The 11810-nt window shown below is 42.0% G+C and overlaps 1 non-coding gene across 1 annotated transcript; it reads left to right on the forward strand.

The window, feature by feature from the left end:
- The first annotated feature begins 4076 nt into the window (after positions 1–4076).
- LOC117701582 (small nucleolar RNA SNORA17) lies at positions 4077–4213 on the forward strand. The gene has a single exon (XR_004605773.1). It is a non-coding gene; the product is annotated as a small nucleolar RNA SNORA17 (small nucleolar RNA).
- The last annotated feature ends 7597 nt before the right edge of the window (positions 4214–11810 follow it).

Here is an 11810-nt window from a genome sequence, read left to right on the forward strand (position 1 = left end):
TAGATAAAACCAAAGAGCCCAAGGATATAAAGACAACATCAACAATAATAACAACAGCAGCAGCAACAGTAAAACTTTTTGAACTCTCTCTCAGAAACATTATCCAATAAAACAATTAAGTTGTCTAAGAAATGAATTAGAAGAGACAGAAGTGGGGTTGTTGTACTGCTCAAGAAAAGACTAGGAAAATTAAGTAGCTACATATAATTACTTCCATATGCTCTGAAAACAAAGTGCATCTAACATGACAGTGTAAAATGGACACTTCCATTACACTGGAGTTCTGATTATACTGAGTAGGCCCTACAAGAGACTAGGGAGAGTGAACTCAAGAACAGAGGTGCATTAATTAAGTATGTCCCCTGACCACACAGCTGTTCTAGACATTTTAGCTTTGAGTTTTGATGTTTCAGAAGTCTGTTTTCAAACTTTTGATGGTAAAACTTATGCATAAGACTTTTTGAGGCTTAAGTCTAAAATCAAGAATGTTCGTGGGCATGAAGTTCACCATCAGCCAGTGGTCATATCATTACAGAAACTAACACTGGCAATACAGTGCGAAGTATAAGAAAACAGGGAAAATGTCTCCTGGGACTTCATACCATGAAACAGGCATCAATAAATTCACATTATTCATGACAGTGAACATAAATAGGTTATGATAGTTAAATAAAAATAATTAACTTTACTCTGGGGTTAAAAAGTCCAGAAAATACATTCTAAGTGTAGGTTGTTTCTAAAAGGCACGTTATCTAAAACATAGAGAAAAGAAATAATAATTGTTTTAGAAAAGACACAGAATAAATAAAACCAAAATATTGGGTTTAACGTGCAAACAACTTATTTAAAAATCACAAAGAAAACACTTTTGTAGCAATATATAATTAAGAATGAAAGGCACAAACATAAAAATTGATGTAGGCATATTTTAATTTAATTTGATAACCAATACAAGTTACACTGTAGACAGGAAGAAATATTCACTCAATGAATAACATGTCAACTCTAATGTTATTTTCTTGATGATAAAAGATTATTGCATAATGACCTCAAGAAGAAAAGAATTATAATCTGGAAAAGAATGACTTTAGCCAATCTTTCTACATATTAGAAAGATTAACCAGCCTAAACTAAGAATACAAAGAGTTTGCATAATTATGGATTTTAATTAAATAGACTAAGTTGAAATTTGTATCTTGCAATCGTGAATCAAATTGAGAAATTCAGAAGAGAAGGCCCAAACAAGATTGAAAAACGAAAGCTCTATTTCCAGCAATGTCAAAGCTTGCATTTAAGAAAGAACACAGGGGTCTGTGTAGGTGGTTTTATTTATTAAATATACACAAAACAGAACAAAGAAATATATAGGGATTTTCCTTATTAATTTACTAAGATCCTTAGCAATAGAATTGATGTATTCTATAATACTGCAAGTGCATTTCCACAGTAGAACAACTATTTTGCATATATTAGACCTGGATTCTATACCCAGACTGTAAAAAATAATCATCCAAGTTATGAAAATAAGCAAGTCTTGATCATACTCTGGTAAATTGAGACCAGCCTTCTTGAAGCAGGGTTGAATTTAGAACATTTAGAACATTCCAGGAATGCAATAGTGACTTATTATTAGAAATGTCTCGTGATATGTCCTTGGATCAAAGGAAAATATTCTTGGTGGTAAAATGGCATTTTCTTAAAATTTGAATTCAATTACTAATAAATAATAATGAGCCAAGAATGGAAACTCTGTCTTGACACCATCAAGTTTTTCTCTTGTTTTTTTGTTTCAAGCTGGATTCTAAGTGTTACTGTCATCCAGTTCTAGGCCTCTTAGTGTTAGTAATCCCATGTGAAGTTGGTAGGACCACAAAGCAGAGTTAGCGTGGCATAGACATCTGAACTTCCAATAAGAAGAATATCAGAACAGAATGGAGTCACACAGGCCTGGAGTATTAAGGAAAGCACACATGCCTTTGATAGATTCATTACATCTGTGAGTATCAAGCAAGAAGGTGGGAGATTCATGGGGCTGGCCATATCCACAGAGATGAGGGAAAGATGGAAAATCTATCTGCCTTTTGAGGTCCTGTTGAGTGGTAATGGTTGAGTTCTGTTGACTGACATCAGTTAAAAGAATATTTTCCACAAGAACCTGAAAAACTTCATCTATGGGAATGAATAGAGAAAAAACAAACAAATAAACAACAACAACAAAAAACCAAACCCCGGAAAACCCCAAACAAACAAAACTTGGATTTACCAGTTTCAGCTAGGTTGCTTTTCCCAGGTAGCTTTCTATTTTTCTATGCATGTGGCCACTATTCTTGAGATATAGCTAAGTATTCTCACACACCACTCCAGAAGTATGCAAAAAGAATTTTTTCAATAAACATTGCTGGGTGATCCGTCATACATACAAAAATACCTAAGATATATCTGAGCAGCTTAGTGAATCATAAAATGTACACCCACAGACCCTCCCTCCAGCTGAGGCAGATATTTCCAGCACTCCGCCATGCTAAGCCCTGGTGTAAAATATATCAAGTTTGTCCCCACCCTTCCCCATGGAGTAATTCATGATCCCACATCCATGTTTATTATCCATTTTGGGCTTATCTTTATGTTTCCACTCCTCTTTATAACCCACAAAATAGAACAGTTCGATTTCACCCGCTTTAGAGTTTGCTGACTGTGATACATTCTGTATGGGGTTGTGAGACCACAAGACTTCTGGGCGCCCATCAACACCGGAGCAGAATAGACCAAGAACTCAGGAGCCAAACTCTGAAATCGATAGATGTTTGCATCACACGTTGTTCACTGGAAGTGATGGGATCAGGTGAGGACATGTAAGGCTGACGTGTTTCTTAGGCAGCTCTTTTGTAGGTACACTTTGGAGCAAGGGGTCTCAGAGTCGCCTTTCCTAGACTGCACTGTAACCTATCCTGCTTTGGCCTGCTCTTTCCGGTCTCGATTCCATGAAGTCAGCCTACTCGCAAACTGGAGGCTCTTCTAGACTTTCTCCAGTTCCTGCTACCACCTTCCACAAAGCTATTTTCTCTAAATAAAATCCATGAACACTTAATTCCACTTGGATTTATGTTTCTCAGAAGACTTGAAAACTATACCCTCCAACACTTTTGACCTCTGTCTCTAACTACATTGCACGGAAAGTGTGTGCGCGCGCATGCGCATGTGCACACGTGCACCAGTCAGAGTGCACATGTGGAGGTCAGAGGGCAACTCCCTGAAGTCAGATCTCTGTTTCCACACAGTGGGTCCCTACGGTGAAACTCAGGTTGTCAGGTTCGGAGGCAGAGCCTTTACCAGCTGAGCCATCCCTAAGATTCACATTCGACATATTTCTTACAGTAATGTTTTCTCTTTGGCATTTTACTGATGCTGGTGCGTGAATCTATTCATTTTCTCCACTGTGTAATTTCAGTTGTTTTTAGGTCAAATTTTACTTAGGCCTTTGTCTGTTGGCAGGTAAATTTATTATTTCTTTTTAAAAAAAATTTATACAGTTTAACCAGAGACTTGAAAACAATGTTTCGTGAGCCAATCTGCCTGCTTGTGTGTAAAAAAAAAAACAAAAAAAAAAAACAAAAAAAAAAAAAAAAAAAAGAGAAAACAACTTAAAGAAGGAGGGGTTTATTCTGGCTCACAGTTTAAGGATCCAGTCCAACATCCATTGCAGGGAAGGCTCGGAGGCAGGGGCATGAGACAGCCAGTTACATCATATCATCAGTCAGGCAACTGAGACAGATAAATGCTGACCTGAGCTGGTTCCCCAATCCCCTGGTACTCACTAACTAAAGGATATCAGCCCTGGAAATGACACCCATTTAGAGTGAATTGTACCTCTTCAATTAAACCTGTTGAGAAACACCCTTACAAATACACCAGAGGTGTGTCTCCTAGGAAATTCTTAGTCTAGCCAAGCCAGCAGTGCAGATGAGTTGTTATGGCCCACAACGTAAGAATGATGTATCTTCAAATGATGTGTGAATATGAAATTCAAATTTCATGGTTCATAACAAGTTTTGTTGTATAGAAGATGTTGCTGGATGTCTGCCTCTAGAGGTGTTGCAGGTGTGGCTGCTGTGTCACATGTGTGCCAATAGGTGGCAGAGAGGAGAATGGCTATCCCCATGCTCACTGCTTTGCCCTGGCCTATGAACATCTGAATGATTAGTAGTCTAACAGTTCCTGAAAAAAGTGAGCCTGAGATGACCACTAGTCCATCTCAGTCAGGATCACACAGGCTCTCAGGGAGAGGGGTGAGCTGGAAACTGGAAGAACCCACTGGGAACTGAGAACCCTTGGTGGGAGTTAGCCTGAGACAGATGACCCCTGCATGGAACCACACAGGTGGTCCAAATGAGGAGCAAGCCCAAGATAACCACCAGCTTGGCACCATGGGACCTGGACAGGAAGCTAGCCTGAGATGACTCCCAGTGTTGCTCAGGTCTGGGGGGCTAGGGGGCAGACCATACCTGAGATGGCCCCTGTCTGGTGCCATAATGTATGGGTGGGGCATAGGACTCCCTAGACTACTCCTGAGATGACCCCAGACCCTCAGAGACTTGTGGAGCTAAGTAAGTGGTGGAGAAATGAAAGAGAAAGAGAAGGACATGGACACAATGAAGAGAGGCAGAACTGGAGACTTGAGGAAGTGAGGAACAGCCTGATGTCAGTAGCCAGTGGTGCCACTTGGGGTCACATGTGGGCCCGTGGCCTGCAGCAATAGGCCTCTGTTATCAGCAAAGGCCAGGTGGACATCCCTGGTCTGGGCTGCTGCTCAGAGACATGTCGAGGTCTGAGGGCTGTGCAGAACTGGTTCCACCCTCACCTTAGCATCCTAGGAGAGCTGGCCCTGAGGTCCTGAGAGCAGGAGAGCTGGCCTTGCCCCTAGCCAGCTGTAGTACTCTGGAGAGTGGCCCCACATATTACCCAGGATGTACAATAGAGCTAGCCTGGTTGTGGGAGCTGGCCCTGACGGTATGAGCATGGGAGAGCTGGCCTGCCACTTGTCTCCCATGCAGTGGCCTGGACAAGGAAGAGATACCTTCCTCCCCTATGGCCCTGCCTCTCACCAGCTGTAGCACTTAGGAGAGTGGGCCTTGCATCTCATCTGGGCAGCACAGTAGAGCTGACACTGGTGGCAGAAGCATGGGTGAGCAGACTCTGAGGACATGAGAGACATTGAAGAGTTGCCCTGTCACTTGTTTGTCTTGTGGTGATATGAGTGAGGAAGAGATTCCCCCTCTTGTGCCTTGTCACCTATAAAAGACAAGAGGTTCTGAGGTCAGCAGAGTGGGATAGCTGATCCTGCCCCTCACCTACTGTAGCACCCAGGAAAGTGGACCCTGTGCCTTGCTTAGACTGCACAGTAGAGCTGGCTCTAGCTAGACATGGGAGTTGTGAGTGAGGCAACCTAGAGGATGAAAGCCCAGGAGAGCCAGCATTGACTCTTATCTGCTGTGTGGTGGTGCAGAAGAGAGAGTGAGATGCCTCCTCCCCTCTGTCCCTCATCCTTTGCCATCTATGGCAGATAGGAGAGTTGGCCCCAGGGTCATAAGAGTGGGAGTACTGGCCATGTTCTTCACCAGCCCCAACACTCAGGAAAGAAGGTCCTGCACCTTTCCTGGGCAGCATGGTAGAGCTGGCCCAGGCTTCAGGGGTTGTGGGTGAGCCAGACCCAGGGAGTGAGAGTGAAAAAACTGGCTCTTCCCCTTGCTGGCAGCAGCATTGGATAGTCAAGCCAAAGCAAAGCAAGAGAGGTCTCCCCTGTGGTGTGGGTATGGGAGAGTTAGTGGGCTGACCAGCTCAGATGGCTCTCAGGCCCAGATCCAGGGTTTTGAATTGGCCCACCCCAACATGTACCCCATAGATGAACTGCTGAAGTACATGAGGGGGCAGGTTCTACAGATCCGAAACTACAGAATCTCCATGACATAGGGCAATATCAGGATATCCGAGAGAAGTCACAGTGAGGTTTTAGTATTGATAGAGTAGCAGAAGCCAGAGGCCTCCTACTAGACCAAGAAGTCATTGCAGTGAGCATTTGCAAACAAAGAAATGTGGACAAAAGGGCATACTGTAGGACACACTGAGACACACTACAGCTTCCACGTGGGATTCTTTTCCTCTTTGTTGGAGGGGAGGTTGCAAGGGTGGAGGACAGGTGTGAGGGGAGAGGAGGATGAGTGGGATTGGGGTGCGTGATGTGAATTCACAAAGAACAAAAAAAAGTAAAAAAGAAAAATGATGTTGGATGATCTTCAAAAAGCCAAATATTCGCTATTTGGTCCTCCAGGTAAGGAGTTTGCTAACATTTGCTATAAAGAATACTACAATGGGGCCTTAAGAGATGGCTCATCAGTTAAGAGCACTGGCTGCTCTTCCAGAGGAACTAGGTTCTATTACCAACACCCACATGGTGGCTTATGACCATCTGTAACTTCAGCTTCAGAGGATCTTACGTTGCTGGCCTTCTCAGACACCTGTACTTCTGTACATATAACCACACACAAACACACATATCTCCTGATGTATATGTGTAAATCTTTAGAAGAGAGAGAGCCGTGTCTGAGCTGTAGGGTACATACATACTTCTTTTTATTAGATAGTGTCGAATTGTTTTCCAAAGTGCTTACAGTCACTTTCTCTTCTCTTTGCAATGAATAAAATCACTCTTGATCACAACCTTACGCACAGTTAGAACTGTCTAGCTCTTCAATTCTTGCTGAATGGTGTGAAATGTTTCCTCATTATGATTTTAATAACCATTTTCTTGATTATTAATTAAACTGAATAGATGCTTATAGTTGATCTCTATTTTGTCAATCTTATTCTATTTTAATCTCTTTTCTCTCAAATTCTTATCCTTTTTTCTTGATGAATATACATAGTCTATGAATTCTTTATCTTTAAATTTACTGAATTAAATAATGTCATTTAATTTATGACATTATTATTGTGTCTTGGTCATCAGAAATTCTCTTCTTTCTTTCTTTCTCTCTCTTTCTTTCTTTCTTTCTTTCTTTCTTTCTTTCTTTCTTTCTTTCTTTCTTTCTTTCTTTCTGATGAAGGAAGGGTTTATTTTAGCTAACATCTTGTGAGTCCAATCCACTATGGTGGGGACTCAATGAAACTTGAAGCAATTGGCCTCCTCACATCCAGAGAATACTACCCATGTTTAGCTCACTGTCTTTCTATGCAGTTCAGGATCTCAGCACATAGAATGGTGTGCCAAAACTTAGGGTGAGGCTTCCAACCTTGATATCATAGTCTAAATCATCCCTACAGGCATGCCCAGAAGCTTGTCTCCTTCATAATTCTAGATTTGTCAAGTTGAGAGTAAATGTTAGCCCTCACAAGTGATGCAAGACCCCATGCCTTACTTCATCCTGCATCTCCTCCATCAGAAAGTGCAGAACCTCAGCAACAGAGAACAAACAAAAGAAAGCTGTATGGCCTATGTCAGAATGAGGGGTCACTCAAGGCTTCCATGTCTCTTCCATACCTCCCTCTGTCCTTTTTTTTTTCCTAGCTAGCATGGTCATGAGTAGAGTGTAAATATCAGAATTTCTATCTAGAAGCATTTCTGTGACCATGTAATCGATTGTGTAATGAAAAAGAAAATTCTCATTTATTAAATCACTAAGTATTGGACAAGCCCTTTTTATGAGTTACTGTAGACACTTCTGATTCCTAGGTTCTTCACTAATAACTGTTGAACAAGTATCTCTGGAAGGTTTTCTCCCTTTCAAATTTCATAGTGTTTTAAGAGAAAGAGCCTTACTTAATACATGTGTATATACATGTATACTGCAGTTACAATGTCTATGTTAGTTGCTTTGGCCACAATAAATATTTACAAAAACCCTCTTGTGGCTTAGCAAAAGTCCATGATTTATATATAGTTTCCCACAAAGTCTCATGTGTTGGAAGCCTGGTCCCCAATGTGGTCATACTGAAGTGTAGCACTAATAGAAGTTGATAAGGTACCAGGGAATACTACTAAAGCATTAACACAGTCCTCATGGGATCGTGGCCAGTTACTAAGGGACCAAATTGCTTTATAAAGAGCAAGTCTCTGCCTCCCTGCCTCTGGATGTAACTTCTCTTCTTGACATGGTTCCACTTGCTATGAGATAGACCCTGAAGGTCCTCACCAGAACCCAGGAGATGCTGATGCTAATCTCCTGAGCTCTTTAGACTATGGGGTGAATTATCATACTTCTTTCTGTATTATTCATCTTTAGATGTTTTATTATAGCAAAAGAAAATGGGCTAGGAACAGAAGAGATGTAAAGTAGTTAAGAATTTTTACTGCTCTTGTAGGAGACTTAGCACTAGCGTAGTGGCTCTGAACCATCAGTAACTTAAGTCTCAGGTGGTTCCAAGGCCCTCTTCTGGCCTCCACAGGCACTGCATGCATGTGGTGCACATAAACGTAGATGACAGTCTCATATACATTTTAAAAGTCATTTAAAAATGTTAAAAGACTAAAACTCATAATGAATGTATGTAGCTGAGATTTAGTCAGGGCTAAAGATTTAGTCAGCCTAGAGATTTAGTCAGGGCTCAGCTGGGCAGTTCTTTTGGTCTTGGCTAGGGTTCAGCATCTTCCATTACCTTTTTAGGTGTTTGCTGATCTCTGACGAGTGCAGCCAGGATGAGTAAGCAGCTTGCCTCTGTAGCTGGTGAGGCCAGATTTATTTCACAAGAGCAAACATCTGAGCGAAGAGAGTCTCGGTGTTTACAGTTCTGGCCTCCAACTCTTGCCTCCACGTTTGTACTGTAAGTACTGAGCCATCTCCCCAGCCCAACTTTGTTTTTCTCTTTGTGTTCTAGACTATGACTTGACTTCCTCTTCAGACAGACCCTCTAGGTCTCAGAGTAAACACAAGGCACATTCTCAGGTGTGCTGCTGCCTGCTTACTGCCTGTGAAGCTGGATGTGTCTGAATACCTGGGGCGGGGGGGGGTGGGGTTGGGGGGGAAGGGGAGATTTGAGCTGCAGCTGGTGTGTGTGCTCTGAGGGACCGGGTCCAGTGAGTGCCAGGTCTCTGCTCCCAGCAGGCACAGGTGTGAGCCGGAAGGTGCCCCGTTTCCCCCTCTTCTTTCTTTTTATAAATTACTACTTTATTTTATTTGTATGGATATTTTGTCTAAGTGTGTCTGTGCACCACATATATGCATTACTTGCAGAGGCCAGAAGAGTGTGTCAGATCTCCTAAAACTGAAGTTACAAACAGTTGTGAGTCACCATTTGGGTGCTGGGAATTGAACACAGGTCCCCTGAAAAAGTTCTCAGTGCTCTTATCTGCTGAATCATCTCTCCAGCTCCTCTCTTCTTTCTCTTTTCTCCTCTTTTTGTTTCTTCTTTTCTTCTTTCTTTTCTTACTCTATAGTGTTAGAACTTGAACCAGTGTCTTGTACACGCTAAGGAAGGACTCTACTGCTGAGCTTTGTCCCTTGAACTCTCCCACTTTTAACTTTGACACAGGGTCTGTTCTGGACTGTTTCTGTTGTGGTGATAAAATACTTCAACCAAGAGCAGCTTGAGGAGGAGAGTGTTTGCTTGACTTATACTATTTCCAGGTTGCAGTTTATATAATTAAAGAAAGTCTATGTAGGAACTCCAGGCAGGAACCTCAAGGCTCAAGACAGGAATTGTGGGAAATGCTGCCTTCTGGATTGCTTGTTGGATTAGTCACAGACCTGTGCCCTGTTGACTTGTATATATAACCCAGGCTCATTTGCATAAGGGTTGTATCACCCACAATGGGCTAGTGACTTCCAGGTAAATCATCAATTAAGACAATGCCTCACAGACATGCCCACAGGAAAATCTGATCGAGGCCGTTTCTTAATCTAGTTCTCCCTTCCCAGATGACTTTAGTTTATGTCAAGTTGATAGCTGAAGGTACTCTAGGTACCTAAAGTACTCTATTCCATTGACACACATATATGTCATTTTAACCCATACCCTTTGATTCCTTGTCCCCAAGGTACACAAAGTAGGTCCATTGATTTCACAATTTCCTATATACCAATCCTTCACAGAAGACTAGGAATGAGGAATGGAATAGGTGCTGGCTTCTGCTAGAAAGAGGCAAGCAATGTGTTCAACAGCTACAGCGACCATAATCAAATGCTGAGGTGACTGGGAAGCTAGGCCACAAAAATGGCTGTCATGGAAGGACTTGCTAGGAGGAGGGGCTGTATGGGGCAAAGCCTGAGATGTCCATTAAAAATGGCAGACTTGGAGAATCCGAGCAGTTCTGTGGAATTGGAGTGTGGGACCAGTTTTGGAGCAGAGCTAGGAACAGGACCCAGAAAAATGTGGACAGCCAGATGTTTCTCCCAAACAGATTCCTTTAGCCCAGAGGTGGATAGTGAATGGGACAGTGCAAAGGCTGGCAAGAGAGATACCTAGTTTAAAAAGACTAGGGGATCAGCTAAAGGGGACCAAGATTAACCCAGACCTAGTATACATAAAAATGCCACTAGAAAACTAGTTTCTTCATGTTAATTAATTTTTTTTTAACTGAAGACATTGAGTTCTAAATTTACTTTTCTTCTGGTTAAGTATATTGTAAGGTTATGCAACCTTGAGGATTGTATTGTACTTATGTCAAAATTGCAAATAAAGATAAAAGAAAACGTTGGTGCCAGCTACATTTGTGCAGTGGGCAAAGAAGGAGACATAGAATCTGAAGGTTTCTGTTGAGGTTTGGTCTTTTGCTGTGTATTGTAATGCTAGCTGTGGGCCCCCAAGACCTGCTTGTCCCAAAGATGAGGGAGTCTGCATGTAGACCCAAGTGAGCTATGTGACCTTGCCCCTTAGTTATTTTTGATTGGTGAATAAAGATGCTGACAGCCAATAGCTGGGCAGAAGAGACATGGGTGGATTTTAGGGTTGCCAAGCCTGGGTCAGGGGGAGTCAGGGAAGAACCACAGAGGAAATAAAGGTGAGGAGGAAGAAAAAGTGGTCATGGGTTTGGAGTCAACAAAATATGCCCCAAGGACAGCACAAAATAACGATGTTGTTGTTGTTGATGATGATGATGATAATGTTGTGTCTTTTATTCAGGACCTGAATGACCAATGTGGGTAGAAACCCCAGATTGGGATTAAAAATTTCTACAGCAGGTTTCTGTGTCAACTGCTTTATTATGGCATGCTTGATTAAAGGGATTGATGGTGTCTTGTAGTTATTTCCCCTGGATAGAAACACTACTGGTTTAGGGAGGAGAAGGTTTATAAGACTGAGGAAGTAAACAAAACTCACAAGGGCCCTCCTCAAAGTTCTGTAGTGAGCAAGAGCTGCTGTACAGGGAGCTACAGGGACACAACCTTCCCGAGTTTCTGTGCTGAGGCAGGCATGTTCACGACGCATCTGCTGTGGAGTATCACCTGCTCTCATAAGGGGTCCCCCACCCACTCTCTTGTAAGCAAACTAAATAACTAGCTTGCTGGTACACTATGTCTATGTGGACTTAGCATCTGTCAGTGACCCTCTCTGGGGTGAATACATATTTATTCATATCTACCCAGAAAGTCAAACAACAGATGGTAATGACAATCACTGAGCACTCGGTAAGGACTGGGAAGTCTGTCTGTCTGTGTACATACAGTTTACCATTTAATCTAACAACCACTCTGTTAAGAGTTTAATTATCTCCATTTTCAAATAGGAAATCTAAGGCTCGTGGAGACTGAGTAAATTACATAAGGTCACCCAGTGAATAGCATAATTAGGATTTTAATTGAGAATGCTCATTTCTAAGA

Source organism: Arvicanthis niloticus, chromosome 1 (genome assembly GCF_011762505.2).
Source record: "Arvicanthis niloticus isolate mArvNil1 chromosome 1, mArvNil1.pat.X, whole genome shotgun sequence".
Lineage (NCBI taxonomy): Eukaryota > Metazoa > Chordata > Mammalia > Rodentia > Muridae > Arvicanthis > Arvicanthis niloticus.